Below are 19,567 nucleotides of genomic sequence, written 5' to 3' on the forward strand. Positions count from 1 at the left end.
GTTTTCGGTGGACACAACATCTTTGTTTGTGTGTGGTGCTGAGGATCGAACCCGGGCCGCACGCATGCCAGACGAGTGCGCTACCACTTGAGCCACATCCCCAGCCCCGGGCCCCAGTTTATCTCTGATCCACTCCTTTCTTATTCTGCTTGGGAGAAAGGGTGCTTTAGGAAATGCTCAAGTCTGAGGTTGGGGATGTAGCTCAGTGGCAGAATCTTTGCCTAGTATCCACGAGGCCCTGGGTTCCAGCCCCATTTACACACACACACACACACACACACACAAATGTCCAAGGCTCCAGTCTCCCTACCATACTCCACCTCCCTTGTTCCTGCCTAAGGCCACTGGGTGCTTACAGCTTCAGACAATGAGATGTGCCCAGCACCCTCTGGTCTAAGAAGGCAGAGAAGCAGGAGGGCAGGATGGAGGAGTGGGTTCCTGGGGAGGGGGGTGCTGTCCCATAGACCTCAGTACCTTCCCTGTCCTCGCTATTCCCCTGAACCTGTGCCTAGGCTCGCACCCCACCCTCCAGAAGTCAAGCTAGGGCCCTGCTTCCTTTCTTCTCAGGCACCACCACAGTCCTGGATTTGAGAAGTTTCTTGGATTTCTGATTCAGTATTTGGATATTCTGAGCCGTTGCCCTCACAGCTTCTCCAAGAGAATAGAGAGGGTTTCCCAGATCTTTTGAGGCTGAGTCAAGAATCTGGAAACAAATTAGAACAAATTATATTCTATGTTTTCATAATTATGTCAAAATGAATCCTTTTGTTATGAATAAATAAAAACAACAACAACAACAACAACAAAAATCTGGAAATAGACCTGACTGGGGTGGATGGGGCCTGGGCCTCACTCACCCTGCTCTGTCCCAGAAAGCATTTGGCACAGGGAAGTTTACATAGCACAGGCCCAGGTGGGCCCTCCTCTCCCGGTGTTTAATCACTGTACTCTGTACCAGGTACATGGCAGCAGAAATGGCTCCCAGTGCCCCAGGTCTCCCCCCCTCTTGGAGCTGCAGCCCATTATGGAAGTGCCAAGGCAGTGATAGTCAGGGAGCCAGGCAAGGCGCGCTTGGGAGTGCCCTGTTGGCCCAGGGCGGGGTCCCGGGAGAGCCCTGGTATCTGCTCTCAGGGTGAGGTCCTGGAGTGACACATGTTGTAGTGGCAGTGAGTGGTGATGAGAAAGTCCTGCACTGGGAGAGGGAGGCGCCACCCCCTCATGCTTTTTTTTTTTAGAAATTTTTAATATTTATTTATTTTTTTTAGTTTTCGGCAGACACAACATCTTTGTTTGTATGTGGTGCTGAGGATCGAACCCGGGCCGCATGCATGCCAGGCGACTGCGCTACCGCTTGAGCCACATCCCAGCCCCACCCCCTCATGCTTTAGCCCTGGCCTTACCTGCTCCTCCTGGGCTCTCTGCCTTCATCACCTCTGAGGAAACATTACCAATTTTAAAGGAGGCCCCTGAGGTCCGGAGAGGTCAACTAATTTACTAGGAAAGCAGTGAAGCCGGATGACCTTGAATACTGGGAAGTCAGAGTAAAAGAGTCACTTGAGGTTATCTAGTCTCCTCTCTCCATTATATGCCTGAGCAGACCCAAGGCCCCAATGTCACTTACTGAAAGCCACTTACTGAAAGCGTTAGGGCAGCGCAGCGTAGGGACTGGTATTCAGGAAGTGTTCTTTCCGTTCCACCACCAGCAGCTGTCATGGTTACCATGCTGAGGCCTCATCTGCTCCTGTGGGCATTCTGAGACTGCCCTGCTTCTGTCCACCTTTGGAGCATTGAGAAGGTCATCACCCAGATCATTTTCCCAGAGGTACAGATGAGGAACTGTTGAGAAAATGCCCTGGAGGGTCAGCGCTGACTGGCTCTTGAAGCAACTTCCTGGGCCTGAATCCAGCTTGGCCCCACCACTTACTAGCTAGGTCGCCTCAAGCACCTCCCCTCTTTGAGCCTCAGTTTCCTCATCTGTGATATGGGTGTGACAGTGCCTAGCTCACTGGGTAGTTGTGAAGACTAAGAAGCCCTCCACAACATGGGCTATCATTATCCCCCACATCCCAATCTCACAAGTGAGCTGGGTGGCTGAGCTGATGAGATCAAGCTGCCCAAGTTCCAGATCCTCTGTGTTCCTGCCCAGTGGTGGCTGCTTCCCCATTTTTGGCTGCCCCAGGCATCTGCCCTGTCCTGCCGCAGGGAGGCATGCACAGCCTGCCTCTGCACCCTGTGCAGGATCACACAATGGGCCCTATGCAGGCCCAGCAGCCAGCACCCAGCCAGGCGGAAGCAGGCGCCAACAAAGGCTTCCTTATCTCCTTCTTGGGCTCTGTGCACTTGCTTCGGCGGAGCGGACTGGCAGGCAGCCCCTTACCCTGCTTGGGACCCTTAGCCCTCTGTGGTCCACTTGTCACTCAGGGGCTCCTAGCCTCCAGCCCTGGACTTCTTCTAGAACCTGTTCCCTGAGGCTGAACCTGTTCCCTCGCAGTTACCAGGCCTGGCGTGAGGACAGAGTGTGGCCTCTGGAGTCAAGCATTCCTGAGATCCAATACCAGTTTGGTTGCTTACTGCCTGTGTATCATTTGAGCAAGTTCTTTAAGCCGAGCCTGTTTCTCCACTGGAAAATAGAAACAGTAATGTCTGCTGCATGGCACTGCTGAGGCTTAGAGAGAAAGCACAAGGCCTGGTGATGATTCCCCCCACCCCCATGGTGGTATATGGCCAGAGACATGCACTGTGTCCCCAAGGCAGTACACACAGGTGCTAAGCAGAGGCCTGCAGGCAAGATCCAGGCCTGAGAGGTGCTGCCAACAGGGCCCCATACCCCTTTGCTGGGGTCCTAGATAGCTCCTGCTTCTTTCCTTACAGGGCACACACAGAACCAGGGCCTGTTGATACTGCTCTGGGTCTTACATGGGCCAGGGGTAAAGAGATCTGGCAGTGGACCCTGGCTTCCTGCTCCCCACACTTCCCAGTTGGTCCAGCAACAGAAAAGGTAGAGAGCTGCTGGCAGCATGGCTGAGGACTATGGCTCTGCAGTCAGAAAGACCAGGTTGTGAGGCCTGGGGTAAGTCCTTTTTCCACTCCCTGCCTCAGTTTTTCAGCAGGAGAATTAGGAAGTTGACAATCAGAGGGCTGTGAGGAAAATCATGAGATTAAGATATATAGAAATTCTTCCTGAGAACCAGTTTTGATGTAGATCCTTGTGAGTGGTGGGAGTCCCAGCTTTGTTACCACTTTGCTGTGTGACCTTGGCCAAGTTCCTGACCCTCTCTGGGCTTCACTTTTGCATCTGTGAAATAGATTGGATGGTCTTGGAGGATGCTGCCTCTTCTAATTTCCCGGGCCTTCTTGCTGCCCCTCTTCTGCCCTAGAAGAGGCTATGAGTCTTGTGCCCTCCTGGTTTGGGACCAAGGCCTGCTGCTGGTCATGTCCTCATCACTTCTCTGCAGTGTCCTCTAAAGGGCAGCCTTCTCTGAGCATGCTCAGCTTTCCCATCCACTCAGTACATCTCCTGCCTCCTAGAAGCATGAGCGACAAACTGTCCCCAGTGTGGGGGAGAGGAGGCAGGGAGAGGCCCTCCCAGCATGCACTGTGTCCCTGAGCCCCAGGAAGGTGGCTCAGCCAGCTGGATTGTCTTTGGAAGAAGCATGTGGGAGACTTTTAGGATGTCACCTGAAGATGGGTGCCTCAGCCCTGCCAGCCTGCCTCAGGGACCCTGCTGCCCAGGGCTTCAGGGAATGTGCATGTGCACGGGAGCATTCAGCTTTTACAGAGCCTGGTCACACCCACAGCTCTTGTGACCTGTACTCACAGTCTCCGTGAGGAAGTTTTACAGATTTTACAGATGATAAGGAACATGTTTTATGGGTCTCAAAGGGCTTCTGCTTCCCTCATTTCCCCTGGAGACTCAGTCTGAAACCAAGATCACAGGGTCAGGGTGCCAAGCTCTGCTTCTGCAGGGCCTTTGTGTGTGACTCGGCTCTCCTGGCCTTTGGCTACTTCTCTGGCAGCTGTGTCCTGAAGCCAATAGGCTGTCTGCAGGACTGAGTTGGGAGGACGCAGAGACAGTACCCTTGGCTGAGTGCTTTCTTTGGCTCCAGCTTGAGATACATAATGATTCCGCCTGGTACTAGGGACAGAACCCAGGGGTGTTCTACCACTGATCTACATCCCCAACCTTTTTAATTTTTCAATTTTAAGATAGGGTCTGGCTAAGTTTCTGAAGCTGGCCTTGAACTTGTGATCCTCCTACCTCAGCCTCCAGAGTAGCCGGGATTATAGGCATGTGCCACTATGTCTGGCTAAGGCATATAAGTTTATTAGTTGCTCAAAACAGCCCTTGGCTTTTTTGTTGTTGTTGTTGTTGTTCTGTTTTGTTTTTGTAGACTTATCTTTTTGTTGTTGTTTAATTATTGGTGCATAGTACTTACACATTATAGTGGGATTCCTTGTGACATGCTTACACAAACTTAGTATAATCTGGTCAGTTTCATTCCCTGGTCTCTCCTCTTGTCCTCCTCTCATCTCTCCCCTGGAATCCCTTCCTCTCTTGCACTGTTCTCCTTTCTGTTTTCATGAGATCCTTCTTTCCTCTCTAGCTTCTATATATGAGAGAAAACATAAGACCCTTGACTTTCTGTGTCTAGCTTGTTTCCCTTAATCTGATGTTCTCCGATTCCATCTGTTTTCCTGCAGATGACATGGTTTCATTCTTTATTGCTCCATTGTGTAAATATACCACATTTTCTTATCCATTCATTGTTTTTTTTATTTGGGTTTTTTTTTTTTTTTTTTTTTTTTTTTTTTTTTTGGTACTGGGGATTGAATTTAAGGACACTCGACCACTGAGCCACATCCCCAACCCTGTTTTGTAGTTTATTTAGAGACAGGGTCTCACTGAGTTGTTTAGCGCCTCGTTTTTTGCTGAGGATGGCTTTGAACTCGCAATCCTCCTGCCTTAGCCTCCTGAACTGCTGGGATTACAGGCATGCGCCTGGCTCCATTCATTGTTGATGGACCTCTATGCTGGGTCTCTAACTTGGCTGTTGTAAATTGTGCTGCTATAAACCTGGGTGTGCATGTATCACTATAGTATGTTGACTTTTTAATTCTTTGGGTAAATACTGAGGAGTGGTGTGGCTGGATATGGTGGTTCCAGGCCTGGTTTTCTGAGAAACCTCCACACTGATTTCCACAGTGTCTGCTGGTTTACAGTCCCACCAGCAGTGTATGAGTTCCCTCTCCCCTGTATCCTCTCCAGCATTTATCATTATTTGTATTTTTGATGATTGCCATTCTAACTGGAATAGGATGAGATCTCACTGTAGACTTGATTTGCATTTCCCTGATTGTTAGAGATGTTGAACATTTTTTTCATATATTTGTTGGCTATTTTATACACCTTTTGGGAAGTGTCTATTTAGTTCATTTACCTATTTATTGATGGGGTGCTTTTTTGTGTGGTAAGTTTTGTATTGTTTTGTTTTATTTTTTTATACTGGGGATTGAACCTAGGGGGCACTTTATCGCTGAGCTATATCTCCAGTACTTTGTATTTTTTTAAATTTGAGACCAGGTCTTACGAAGTTGAGCCCAAACTTGGGATCCTCCTACCTCAGTCTCCTGAATTGCTGGGTTTACAGGCCTGCACCACATGCCTGGCTTGGTGTTACATTTTTGAGTTCTTTATGTATTCTGAGTATTAATCCTCTGCTAGAGGAAGCTCTGATGAAGATTTTTCTCTCATTCTGTAGGATCTCTCTTCATGCTTTAATTACAGAACGGCCCCTTGAGATGGAAATGGTTGAGCCCCCCTCCCCACTTTCAGATGAAGACAGTGAGAGTCAGAGGTTGAATACCTGCCAAGGAGCCATGGCTGATTGGTGGCAGGAGACCAGGCTGCCTGGTTCGCAGCCTATGCAGCCTCTTAACCATGGAGCCCTCTTGCTTCCCTGACTGGTAGCTGAGTCTGGGTTGAAACTCTGGACAGATCCCTGAGCTGACTTTCTCCTGGTTCTTCTGGATGCCCCCTTCCCAGCCATCTTCCTCAGCATCTCCCAGCTTGAATGTGGGGTCCCTGTCCCTGTGCCTTAGGCCTCAGAGTGCTGGATACCCAGCCCTAAACAGAAGCTGTCCCTGGGCCCTCACCTCAGCAGGGTCTGGCTGTAGGGTGGGCTGCTCCCCCAGCGTGTGCCAGGCAGAGAGTGACCTCTGCTCCAACAGAAGGCCACCCCCTGCTTTTGCATCCCATCCATGCTATGTTGAACCCATCAGGTAGGTGGCAGCCACACTAGGCTACAGAGTATGCCAAGCCCTGGAAGGTGGGCACGCCATGCCCCCTGCAGAACAGAGACGCTCCTTGACCTCCCACTTCCATCCAAGGTGCCGTTATCTACTCCTTTCTTGATTTTTTTGAGGGGAGAGCAGAGTTGGGGATCCACCTTAGGGCCTTGCACATTCTAGGTAAGCACTCTGCCACTGAGCTGCTGTTATACCCACAGCCCCTGCGTCTTCCTCGAAAGCACAGCTGTCAGCTGGGTGCCGTGATACACACCGCAATCCTGGCTACTCAGATGGGCATCTTGGCAAAATCTGTTTCAAAATTAAAAACAAAAACAAACAAACAAAAAACTGTCAATGATGGCCATACATCTCTGGGTGGGTGGCTGGCTTTTGCTTTCTTTGAGTTTTACCTCCATCCCTCTTCTGTGTCCCAGCAACCCTGTGCTTTGGGGCATTTCTTTTCCCAGTGTAAGAGGAATAAACTGAGCTCAGGACAGTACAGTGATCTGCCTTAGGCCACAGAGAGGTTGACCTTCCAACCGGAGCCGAAGCCAGCTCCCTGTTGGCAGGCCAGGGTTCCTTACACTGCCCTGCCCTGCCGTCTTGCTGTGGCACCATCGCTGTCCTGGGCCCAGATGCCGCACTTGTTGGCAGAGACAGAGGCAGTAAGTGTTACGGAGCCTGGCTTTGTCCAAAAGCAGAGCTTCTCCATCAGATGCCAGAGCTGGAGAGGTTCTCAAAAGGCCCTGGGGCAGGAGAAACTGAGGCCCAAGATCTCCTGATCCCCAGCCTGGGCTTAACTCAGGCTCCTCCTCCATCCCCTCCTTTTTTTTTTTTTTTGATGGTGCTGGGGATGGAACCCAGGTCCTCGTACATGCTAGGCAAGTGTCCTACCCCCTGAACTATACCTCCAGACTTTTAAAAAATTTTATTTTGAGACAGGGTCTCACTAAATTGCCCAGGCTGGCTTTGAACTTACAATCCTCCTGCCTCAGCTCCTAGAGTAGCTGGGAATACAGGTGTGCACCGCTGCTCCTAGCCCATTCCCCCTCTGAATGTAGCTCTCTGGTCTCTGGAAGCTTTGGGAGGTTGGAGGGGAAGGCTCCCCACACCACAGGTATCGTGCAGGAGGCAGTGCCAGCCATCCCTGGGGCCTAGACTTAATGGCTGGGTGGCTGGACAGCTCTGCCCCACCCCAGGATGAGAAGCCTGGATGGCCAGTGCCATCTCCCTTGACTCTCTCCCTGAGGTGCCTGGTCAATTCCGCCTGGTTCTTCAGGTTGATTAGAAATCCACCCCCAGCATCCCCACAGTGTATGTAAGAGCTTTTACCATCTGGCCGTAGGCGAGCACTGGACTGGGAGTCGGCAGTACTGGAACTGTGACCTGCCTCCACTGCTACCCATGTGATCATGGGTCTCTGGACCTCTCTGAACTTCTGTTTCCTTGTCTACTATCCACTGTCCAGGCTCGTTGTGAGGACCAGAGCAAAGACTGCTTTTTGACCATCTAGGTAATGACTTCCTCTCCAGCTTTCGCTGCCTTTTGCTCCTGGTAGAACTCCTCTTCCTCCACTTGCCGTTCCTTGTCCTGCCTTGCCGGATGCTTGTGCTTTACCTGCAAGGCCTTCACAGTGCCTCCCCGACTCTTACCTCCTTCATGGTGAGGGCCAGTTCTTCTGGAGTTTAGCACCAACATGCCTGCCATCAAATGCTGGAGAGTAAGAGAGCAGGAATTCAACCCTCAAGTAGTAGTGCAGGCTCAACAAGCAAGTCTCAGGCCCCACCATGTGCTCTGTGCTCTGTGCTGGAGAGTCAGATATGAACAGCACAGGTCTCCCCTTGCTTGTAGGTAGGAACCTGCCTGTGATCTGGAAGGGGAGACAAAGCAGCCCACTGTGCAGTGCAGCCAGACTCTCAATAGAGCCACGTGTCAGTTCTGCAGGACTCTGGGGACAAGATGTTAGTGACTCAGCCCAACAGGATCTCGTGCTCTGTGCTTTTCTACCTGTGGCCTCATGTGACCCTTCACTATAACCTCAGATGGTGATGAGGCAAGAGATAATCATCTATTCATCAGATATCAAGTGTGGGCTTATTGCACACCAGGCACAAATCTAGGTGCCAGGAACACATCAGTGATGGGGACTGAACCCACCCTCACTCAGCTTGGTTCTTGGTGGGAATCGTCAGCAAGTACTGTCTGGAAGTATGAGCGCCATAGGAAAGGTAAACAGGGTGAGGGAACAGAGAGGGTAAGGAAGACCTCCCTGAAGAGGTGACCTTGAGTAGGGACTTGAAGAGAGGGAGGGAGCCTGGCAAAGAGTGTTTCAGACAGAGGGAGCAGCAAATGCAAAGGTCCTGAGGTGGAGTCTCATATATGCTCAAGGAAAAGCAAGAAGGCCAGGAGAGCTGGCAGGGGAATGGGTGGAGATTGAAGTGTGAGGTGGAAGTCTCTGGAAGGGTTCATCCCTCCCTTTCAAAAGTACATCCTACCTCTGAAAAGGTTCATTCTTGGCTGGTGTAGCAAGAGCCTGGGGTCTAGAGCGGATGCAGGAGGGGATCTATAGTGCTATTGCATTGGGCTAGGCGAGTGGTCCCGTGACTCAGGTCTGGCCTTAGCAGAGGAGATGGGAAGGAGGCCGAGTGGGCACACATCTGGAAGGAGGGGCCAGCACGTTTTGTCCATGTTTGGAGTGAAGTGAGAAAGGCAGAAAGGAGTCAGGGTGATCCCAGGGTTGGGGAACAGGTAAATGAGAATCATTTAGGAGGAGCAGGTTTGGGGACAGGTAAATGAGAATCACCTTGGGTCTTCACCACCCTGTAAGTAGATCCTCCCATGCCCTTCTTTACACCCCTCCAGGAAGTTCCTTATCCTCTTGGTCTGCCAAACTTTGTCCTCTGAGAGTCACCAAGATGCCCACAATGAGGAGTGGTTGACACCCCTGCTTCGTCACTTCCAGACCCTGAAAAGCAGGTAATAGACCTCGAAAAACGGATTGAGCTGCGAGGGACAGAAGGGTCCAGTTGCCTCCCTGAGGTTGCTGATCCTTTTCCCCCACCCAACCAATGCCATCTGAATCTTGTTCTTCTATGCAACCCTCAGCCAAATAGCACTTGAGAATCGGATGTTGTGCCAGGCACAGTGGCACATGCCTGTAATCCTTGTACCTTGGGAGACCAAGGCAGGAGAATCACAAGTTTGCGGCTGACCTTAGCAACTTAGCGAGACCTTATCTCAAAATAAAAAACAAAAAGGGCTGGGGATGTGGCTCAGTGGAGAGCATCCTGGGTTCAATCCCCAGGGCCAACCAAAAAGAAAAAGAAGAAAGAAAGAAAGAAAAAGAGAAAAGAAAAAATGGGATGTCATCACTGGGGTTTTTTCTATGTAGTTGTCCTAGAAATTGGAGGAATTCTTTGTGCTGCTTTCTGCTACCTCTCTATTTCCCACCATTCTATCCAAATATGATATTTCAAGCAGTTCAAGTTATATGTAATAGAGTTAATACGTGTAAGCTAACTGACTTCAACTGGAAGGACGCTGGGAACAAGTATTTTGTATGCCTGATTTTAGTTTTCTCCTAAATTCGAATTTTGCACACAATACTCTATCCCCCACCCAAAAGAAGAGAAAAAATAGCTTTCCTGTGGCTGTAAAGTTTCTAGAAATGGACCCTCTCTTCTTTTTCTTCCCCCTGTCTCACAACTCAGGTGTGGGACAAACTGGCATTGGAACTCCCAATATGTCTTGAGAGCATCTTGAGAGGCATAGACAGGCAATGACAGGTGGGCACAGGAGGGCAAGCCCCACTAGGAAGCCACACACCAAGGCCACCCATGTTCTTTTCCAGCGTTCTGTTTTTACTTCCCCCACACTCCAAGGTTGAAATCTGGGAAGCCCAAAATGGCCCCCTTCGCTGAGAATGTCATTTAGATTTTTCTAATGCCAGTAGTGCCACTGGGTTAGGTGACAGTGGAGATACACCAGAAGCCAAAATTTTACTGCCAGCGACACAGGCAAGGCCTGCACGGGGCTCCTAGTGGAGGATGTTGGGGTGTGAGAAACCTGCTTCTGCCCCGATGCACTAAGGCCACTGAGTTTTTATGGCGCAGGCAAGGCAGCATCTACAGAGGTAGCTTCTACAGGGGTGGCAGGGGTGGAGAGTGGAGGGACAGGGTCAGCATTGTGTCAGGTGGCTCTGAAACAGTGCTGTGTAGCCCTGGCGGTGCATCCTTGGGGCAAGTAGTGGCCATCCTCTGACCTTCTCCTTGTGTGTCTTAAAACAGGGAGAATAAAAGTACCTACTGAATTAGGGGTGTTGAGAGAAATTAAATGAGATGCTGTGGTCGAATGCTTAGAGCAGTCTGTGCCCCACAGAAGCAGTTTGACCATTTACATGTAATTTTTTTTTTTTAATATTTATTTATTTATTTTTTTTTATTTTTTGGCGGACACAACATCTTTGTTTGTATGTGGTGCTGAGGATCGAACCCGGGCCGCACGCATGCCAGGCGAGCGCACTACCACTTGAGCCATATCCCCAGCCCCTATTTTATTTATTTTTATGTGGTGCTGAGAATCTAACCCAGTGCCTCACACATGCTAGGTGAATGCTCCACCACTGAGCCACAATCCCAGCCCACTTGTAATTTTTAATGTTTTTTTTTAACTGATACATAGTTATCAAAATTATATACATTAGGAGCTGAGGATCTCACTCCATGGGAGAGCACTTGCCTAGCATGTGTGAGGCCCTAGATCTGATCCCCCAACACTGCAAAAAGAGAAAAAAAAAATCATACATTATTAGTGGGGTCATGTGATTATTTCAAAATGTGTACATTGTATAATGTTTAAATTGGATGAAACATCTCTTCAAACATTTATCATTTCTCTATGGTGAAAACTTCCATTTACACATGATTTTATTTATTTAGTTTTTTTAATATTTATTTTTTTAGTTGTAGTTGGACACAATACCTTTATTTGATTTATTCATTGTTACATGGTACTGAGAATCAAACCCAGGGCCTCGCACGTGCTAGGCAAGTGCTCTACCACTGAGCCACAACCCCAGCCCTATTTAGTGTTTTTGTTGTTGTTGTTTTTTAATGTGGAGCTGGAGATCGAACCAGGGCCTCACGCCTTCTAGGGATGCGCTCTACCACTGAGCCCCAGCCCCAGCCCTATACATGATTTTAAAACTAGAGATGCAGAAAAGTTTGAAACTTAACAGTGTAGATTGGCATGGAACCTGGGATAATGAGTTTAGGGAAGGGGGGGAGAAGCACCAGGAAATATTTCTCCTACTGAAAAGCACTTATATATTGTTGGGGAAATTTTTTTTTTTTTTTTCAAATGACCACAGGTTCTATTTAAAATCATCAAAGCAAAGCCAGGCGTGATGGCTCACACCTGTAATCCCAACAACTTGGATGGCTGAAGCCGTTAGATAGAAAGTTCAAGGTCAGCCCCAGTACCACAAAATGAATTGAGAGATAGATAGGAGATCACCAAAGCAACATATTTCCATTTTGAAAGTCAAACCAGGGCGTATCACATGGTCATTTATCAGGGGCCCAGTCCAGCCCTGAGCATCAGGAGCTAGAGGTCCTACCCCACCTGTCCCAAGTAAAGCCCATTCCCTGAGCTTCCCCTATCCAGGTAACCTCCCTGCTGGCTGCTGGAGCCCTCTCCCTTGCCAGGCACTGTGGCTGCCTGTTGTTATGTCTCCTGTCAACACACGCTGTTTACTGCTGTCCTGGTCCCTGTCCCTCCCCTCCCCCTGTGTGAGTCATCCTCCACCTCACTGCGGGGGCAGAGAATCTGCAGAGTGGAATTCATTCAATATGGATTCATGGAGAGCCCGGACTTCAAAACATGCTGCTCAGTGTGGAGTGAGATGGAGTGGGGGCTACGAAATGGGTCTTTGAGCCCCAGGGCAGTAGAGCCTCACTGCATTCTTGGTCAGGCTTGGGCCCAGCCCAAAGGTTGTAGGACTTTTGAGTCCTGTAGTGTCTGCCTGCTTCCGGACCATGTGCCAGCAGCTCCCTCTGTCCAGCCTCATTTCCCAGCAGGCTGTAGGCCCCAGCAGCCTCTGGTGGCTTTTGAGGTTCACTCTCTGTTCATTTGTCCACAGTCTTGCCCCATCCTCGAGACCAAGCTTTAGCCCCACATCCTTTAGGAAGTGCCCATCATTCCCTTAAACCACATATCCTGGGTGTCACCTTTGCAGGGCCCAGAGCTGTGTGTCTGGTGCCTCACAGACCTGAGAGCTAACGACAGAGCATCCAGTTCTTCAGCCTGGAGGTGCAGGGAAGGCTTCCCAGAGGGGGCTGACTGTCTTTTGAGAAGAGGACAGAAGTTTAAGATGAAGTTTCCCACTGTATGCTCAGAGATGGGGTTGGGAAACTTCCGGTAACTGGAGTAGAAGGGTTGATGGAGACAGGAGGATAAAAAGAGAGGGACTATAAATTGGGAGGGAGCTTGTCCCCACTGCTAAAGTTCTTATCCCTGGGATCTTTGAGCACAATAATCTGTCCTCTGGAACAGCCTCTCTTGCTAGGCCACAGATGACTCCTGGCTGCCTCACTCTGCTTATATTCTGGGGCTGCCCAGCCCCCTCTGACCTGCCATGGCGCTTCTGTCCTTGCTTGTCTGTTATCAGCCATCTCTGCCACTTCACAGTGTACAAGGTGCTTCTATGCCCAATGCTTGATTCTCACTTGCTGGCACACAAGAAAAATGACGTAAGGATTTGCCCAAAATCCATAGCTACTGAAGGAAAGAGCCAGGCCTGGAACCTGGCTCTGGCCCCCAGCCCAGCCTTCTTTTCTCCAGGCCTTGGGTGCCCAGCATTGCCGTTTGTGTGTTCAGGGAGCCTATTAGCTCTTCCCCATCAAGGCCTGATGTTCCTGGAGGGTGGGACCCTGTCTCCCTAGCTAAGTAGGACTCCCTGAAATGTGGATTGACATAAGCAAGAAACAGAGGCACTCTCTAGAAGAATGTTGGGAAAGGCACAGAGATTGACTGGGGATGGGGAGCCATTCCTGCCCAGGTACTCGGAACAGATTTATTTATGGCTGTTTCTATGGGGGAGGCATATTGCAGACTTGAATCTCTTCCTGTTGATCCTGACAGGCTTAGTTTTCACTGCAGCAGCATGGCACGAGGAACTGGCAATTAGGAGCCCTGGGTTCTCATTATGACTGCCCTTCCCAGCTAGGAGCCTTGGGCAAGTCACCTCACCTCTCTGACCCTCAGTTTTCTCACCTGTCACCTGGGGTCAGTGTCTAAGGTGAAACAAGAGGAGGTGTGAAACGGCCCAGCCCAGATTCCTGCCTCAGCATCTCTCCCTCCCTCCCTCCCCCGTGCTGGAGAGTGTGTCTCACAGAGGGACACAACACGTGCAGTGCTACTGAGTGGCCATTATGGGTTTACATTTTTAAAAAAATGTTATTCGTTGAGTTACTGCTGTGGGCTAGGAGTTCTAATTAAATGATCTCAGTGACACTTCCAGCCACTCTAGAGGTGGCATCATCGTCCCAATTACAGACAGCAAATGAGACCAGACATGTGTCCCAGGTATTGTGCTCAGTGCTTTAAAATAATCCTTTCATCTCATCTTCACAACAGCCCTCATGTTCGGATTTGGCGAAGGCTTGGGGAAGCCAACCTGCCTTCCTGTTTGATTTCTTTCCTTGTTTTTCATTAATTCATCACACATATATCCATTTGTATGTGATGGCTACTGTGTGCTAGGCTTTTTAGAGGATACCAACCCAGCCCTTCCCCTGGCCTCCACCCCACGTGTGTGTGTGTGTGTGTGTGTGTGTGTTATTAGGAACTGAACCCAGAGCCCGGTACATGATAAGCAAGTGTTCTACTACTGAGTTACATCCCCAGCCCTTTTTAAAATTTTATTTTGAGACAGGGGCTGCTAACTTGCCCAAATTGACCTTGAACTTGAGATCATCCTCCTTCCTCAGTCCCAAGTAGCTGGGATTATAGGTGTGTGCCACCATGCCAACTAACCCTTCTCTTCAGGCATACTTCTATTGATTCTTCAAAGCCCAATTCAAACAGCCCCTACTCTGGGAACACCACCTACTCTTTCTTTAACAACAGTATGCACTCTTGAAAGCACACAGTCATCCCTTTATATCTAACAAATAAGTTTGATCTCAGTCTACAAAGAGTTGATGCCTACTCCATGCTAGAAGCTGGATACCCAGATAACACTAGAAAGTTTCCACCCTTGGGGAGCTTATAGCCCATATAGCAATAGGTCATATTATATTCATGTTAGTCTCAGATTTTGAAGAAGATGACCTAGTCACCACTTTTGCTAACATCGAATTGCAATGTTGGTTGGCATTTTTTTTACCGTTATTATCTCTTCTGGTGCTCCAGACACCCCCTGAAGTCAGTTTTTCCACAGGTGGGGAAACTGACTACCCAACTAGTTGGTGGCTACACCCTGACTTGGAGCTCAATTTGCTGGAGGTGGGAACACAGGGCAGGATGGCTAATGCCACGTGTCTGTCTCCTCTCAAGTCTGGCTGGGAACCTGCTGAGGTAGTGGCTGAGTCACTTCCAATCTAGTTTATCTTTCTCCCTGTCTCACAGCCGGGCTTGGTGGGGGAAGAATCAACAGTCTGATAATTCCCATCTGCTTCCCTAAGAGTTGTTAGAAAAGACTAACCCCTCCCCGCTCAGTTAACTCTAGAAGCTTCAGGTGGGGTGAGCTTTACAGGTGGAAGAACTGTACCTGACCCCAAGAGAGGAAGGGGAGAACGGGGGAGATGTCCCTGGAGAAGGGCTCATGGAAAGAAATGGCTACCCTGGACTTCTGGTAACCGCTTTGTGTGTCTAGTGCTGGGTGGACACTTCCCTTGGAAACAAAATAAGACTAAATCTAGGGATAATGTAGCGAGTGGCTAAATTAATAAGACTCCAGAGCCAGTCTGACTGGGTTTTGGATGCCAGCAGTCACCTGTGTGATGCTGAGCAGGTTGTTTAACTTTTCTGAGCCTTCATTTCCTTACTTTAAAATTGAGACCTCCTGGAGCATTAGGAGCTGACGAATTTAAAAAATATCGGTGTGTCCTACTATAAACTGTAGAGTGCTGAGCTTTCATTGTGAGGTATTATCTTTCATTGCTGTAGTTGAGACTGGTTGCTGGGGCAGTTGAAGAGGGAGTTAAAGAAATGGAATCACTGTACAACTAGGAATCCCTTGGGACCTGGCCGAGTTGCAGCCCCAGAGCAGTCCCCAGGCCTGGAAGTAGGGCGGCAGAGCCCCCAGCCTGCACCTCGGTCCCTGATGACCTGGTACTCTGGTGGGCCTCAGAGACCCCTCTTCCCAGAACTCCCTTCTGACTTCCCAGGCCAGGGGAGTGTTGTGAGAAGTGGAATCTGGGGTATCTGGTCACCCTGGCAACTGACAGTGACCTGGGGCAGCCTTGCCTGCTCCACTGTGCCAGTCCAAGCAGATGAGGATGATCTGAGAGATGTAGATAAAACATTTTCCTGGTGAAGGGCAGAGCAGCTACAGAGGTGCCAGGAGCCCCTGCCAACCCAGGTTTGGCGATGTGTCTGCCAGTATGCCCGTGTGTGTGTGTGTGTGTGTGTGTGTTTTCAAACTACCACCTACATTTCCTGCCCAGCCTTTTCTCTTCAACGGGAGGCCAGCCTTGAACTTGACTAAGGGTTTGTCCCAGGGCTGGGTGATGCTGAATTCCACACCTTCTCACCTCCTTGCTCTGGGAGGACAGAATGTCTGGAAGGAGGCCGTGTGGCTTTGATGGATCACTGGACTTGCAACGTCAAGCTCTCATGGTGGAACTGGTCGTGTGACAACGGACAGGTCACTGACTCTCTTCGAGTCTCCATTTCTCTATCCACGTAATGGAGAATTAAATGAGGTCCGTTCCAGCTCTCATGTCTCTGGATCTAATTCTAACTGCCTCTGCCCAGTCCCGATTCCATCCTGGTGATGTCACCATTGTCATGAGTTTGAGTGTTAGAGAAGTTTTGCCTCATTTCTTGGCCTCCTGGGATCTTGCCTCAATACTGGGCCTTTGTCAGGCTATAGGGACCCCAGCCATTCTCTGTTGCCCCTTCACCATACCTGGAGTCAGCAAGCTTCCTGTGCTTTGAGGAGACTTTTCAGGCGTGCAGAGTGGGAACATTGGTGGAATCAGGGCCTTGGGAGAAAGCAAGCTAGAACAGGCCCCCATGCGCTCCTCACTTCTCAGAGCCTGAAGGAGCCTCCTCCTCCTGACGGGATCCACTCTCCCCCAGCCCTGTTAGGCTTTCCAGTAATGTGCCGCCCATCACGGGCCAGGAGCCAAGAGTGGATCCAGACTTCCCCCACCGCCTGGCCCTGGCCCTGCCCCTGCCCTAGGCCCAGAGCACTGATGAGGGCCCAGAGCTCCTGCTGGTCACTGGGAGGCAGGACCAAACAGAAGACTGAGGAGGCTGCTCCAGGAACAGGGCTCCAGCCCCAGTTCCCTGGGAACCGGCTTACGCAGAAGAAAGTGCTCTGTCTCCTGGTCGGGAGGTCTGGGAGCCAGTCCTGGGTGGCCTAGCAGGGAATGTCCTGCCTCCTCTCAGAGCTCCAGCTCCTCATCTGTCCTGTGGGAATGCCAGCTGTCTATTTACTTGGGTTGGCAGTCCCATGGCCTGGAAAAGCACGGCTATCCCCATGAGCTTCCTATGAGGTGCAGAGCCTGAGGAGCCACTGCACTGTCCCAAGTGCCCAGCCCCGCCCAGTTCAGAAAGAATACTGGTGCTTCAGCAGAGGGCTAATTAGCGTCCAGCTCCAGGGCTGAGATACCAAATGTGGGGTGGTGCTCCTCCCGCAGATGTCGGGAAGCCACACTACCTCACGGAGCCCACTTCGTCCTCTGCAAAATGGGGACAGTACCTACTCCACAAGGCTGTTGTGAGAGCCAAGTGGGATGGCACTTGCCAAGCTCCCGGCACAGCACTGGGTTGTAGGACACCTCCAGGAACATGAGCATCCGTGTGTTTCTGCTCTTGGCTTCGTTTACACGCCTTCTCGGCCCCAGGCCGGAGCTGTGGGCTTCCAGCTCACTCTCTGGTATTTCCTAGGCCAGGAAAGCTCTGTGGATTGGACCTGTGGATGGCCCAGGGGGTGAGAGGCATTTTCTGAGCTTTCTTTGCTAGGCAGAGTTAGAAGCTGTCATCTGCCTGTCCTGGGCTGTCTCTTTAGACTCTGTCTCCTCCTGAGGCAGCTGTAGGTTCCCCTTCTAGGGCTAAGCCTGGGAGACTTGAGGAGGGTCAGCTGGCTGGAGCAGGACTTCTGGCCTGGGAAAGCTGGTCTCTGGCCTGTGCCTGCAGGAACTACTCCCCTAAGCCCCATATCAGTCAGCTTTCTGTCATTATAATGAAATACCTGAGATAATCAACTTATAAAGAGAAAATGTTTGTTTTGACTCACAGTTTTGGAGGTTTTAGTCCATGATTGATTGGCCCTTGCTTTAGGCCTGTGACATCATGGCAGGAACACATGGCAGAGAAAAACCACTTCGATCACCAGCCAGGGAATAGAAAACAAGGAGAGGACTGGGGGTTCCACAGTCCCCTTTGGGGCAGACCCCCATGACCTAGGCTTCCTCTGGGCCCTACCTCTTAAAGATTTCTCCACCTCTCAATAGTGCCACCCTTTAAAACATGGGCCTTTAAGGGACATTTAAGATCCAACTGTAGCAACCCCCAGGCCTTCCTGTCTCCCCTTGAGGGCAGCACATGTTGTGGGTAGGGTGCCATGGTCCTCCACTACTTCTGCTGGGGCTCTCTGGCTTCAGTGGGTGCTGGGGTGAGAGGAACCTGGGTGAATTGCATTGAAAGTTATGAGAGAAGAAAGTGCCAGGGAAAGAATCTTGCCCTGACCTGGGCAGCCAGGGTGGTCAGAGAACGCTTTCTGGCAGAGAAGTCACCAGCACATGGTGCCAGCCACACAGGAGGGGTGGAGGTGCAGGAAAGGTGTCTAGAGAGAGGAAATAAACTCGGCAGAGGTCTGCAGGCAAGAGAATGTGGCTATTTGGGCTAATGACAAGGACTTCGGCGAGGCTGAAACGTAAGGTTGACTGTGGGGAGAAGGAAGGGGACCCAGGGCAAGACGGGTCGGCAGAGGCAGTGCTGAACATTTGGGCTTTACCCTGTACAGCAAGACAGACTGGGACCAGCGTGACCTAGCCCTCCCCTGTGTATCAGCTGGCTGAACTCTGGGTGTTATCAGTGGACTTTAAAGACTGGGGGACTTTCAACACAAAGGATGACTTTTGATTAGGTCTGTTTTGAAATGAAGAAAATGCACAAGGTAGTTTTGAGGTCCCCTCCCAACCTAGGATGGAGACATATCTTTTCCCAGCACATTCTGAGTGTCTCCTGGGAACTTGGCACCATGCTGGGGTGCTGGGCCTGGGTAGTGTTTTCAGTTGAGCCTTGACTTGTGGCTGTGTTAGCATTACCTGCTCAGTGACTGAGAGGAGCAGGGACTTCAATTCCCCCTCCTTCCCAAGGAACTCAGGGCAGTGAGAACAGAGGCCTGGCTAGACAGGTTCTCTGGAATCATGTGATTTGAATCTGCATTTTCAAATCAGCAGATATTTGTTCAACATCTACTGTGTCCTCAGTCCTGGGCAAATAATAATGAGCAGATAGGAAATCTGCCTGCTCAGAGGTTCCTGGCTATGAAGGGGAGGGAGTGAGCTTTCTCCTTGAGCACAGGAGGGTCATACCCTCAGTTGACCAAGCGGGCCCTGGGGGTTAGAGGACCCTACATGCAGATGGATGCCCAGGTCTTCTTCACCCACCACCCTACCCCAAAACAAAACAGTCAAATAAAACCAAATAACTCAGGGAATTTGAAGCTCTGGACAAACCTGGCATTGAGAGAGGCCCTTTCTGGTGGGGATTTTTACTACCTCTGAGATCTGGGTTTGGACCCCAAGATGGACCACAAAAAAGTAACATGTGCTGCTAGGACCAGCTTGGGGGAATGGTTGGTGGGTCCCGGGCAAAGGGACATATGGAGTCTTCATGGGACAGAAGGCTAGGAGAACTTGAATTTCAGAAATATAGTTTGATGGGAGCCTGGTGGTCAGACCTGGATTCCCTCTTGGTTCCGCTACTTATTTGCCCTGTGACTTTGAGCAATCCCTTCTTCTTTCTGAGCCTCAGCTTTCCCATCTTTAGAATGGGTAGGATTGGGCTTTAGAATAGTGACTCAGATTAATCTCACAAGCTG

At 50.2% G+C, this 19,567-nt stretch overlaps 1 protein-coding gene across 2 annotated transcripts in view; it reads left to right on the top strand.

Moving 5' to 3' along the window:
• The window catches only part of Slc9a1 (solute carrier family 9 member A1), a 56,922-nt gene that overhangs the window by 23,398 nt on the left and 13,957 nt on the right, over positions 1-19,567 (top strand). Inside the window, exon 1 of one of the 2 annotated variants that reach the window (XM_048816041.1) lies at positions 9,150-9,264. The exons of the other annotated variant lie outside the window; for it this stretch is intronic. The gene's annotated coding sequence lies outside the window, so the exon portion shown is untranslated. Of the gene's footprint in view, positions 1-9,149; positions 9,265-19,567 lie in introns of those variants that run through there. 2 annotated transcript variants of the gene reach the window in all.

This window comes from Marmota marmota, unplaced genomic scaffold (genome assembly GCF_001458135.2).
Source record: "Marmota marmota marmota unplaced genomic scaffold, marMar, whole genome shotgun sequence".
NCBI classification, from domain to species: domain Eukaryota; kingdom Metazoa; phylum Chordata; class Mammalia; order Rodentia; family Sciuridae; genus Marmota; species Marmota marmota.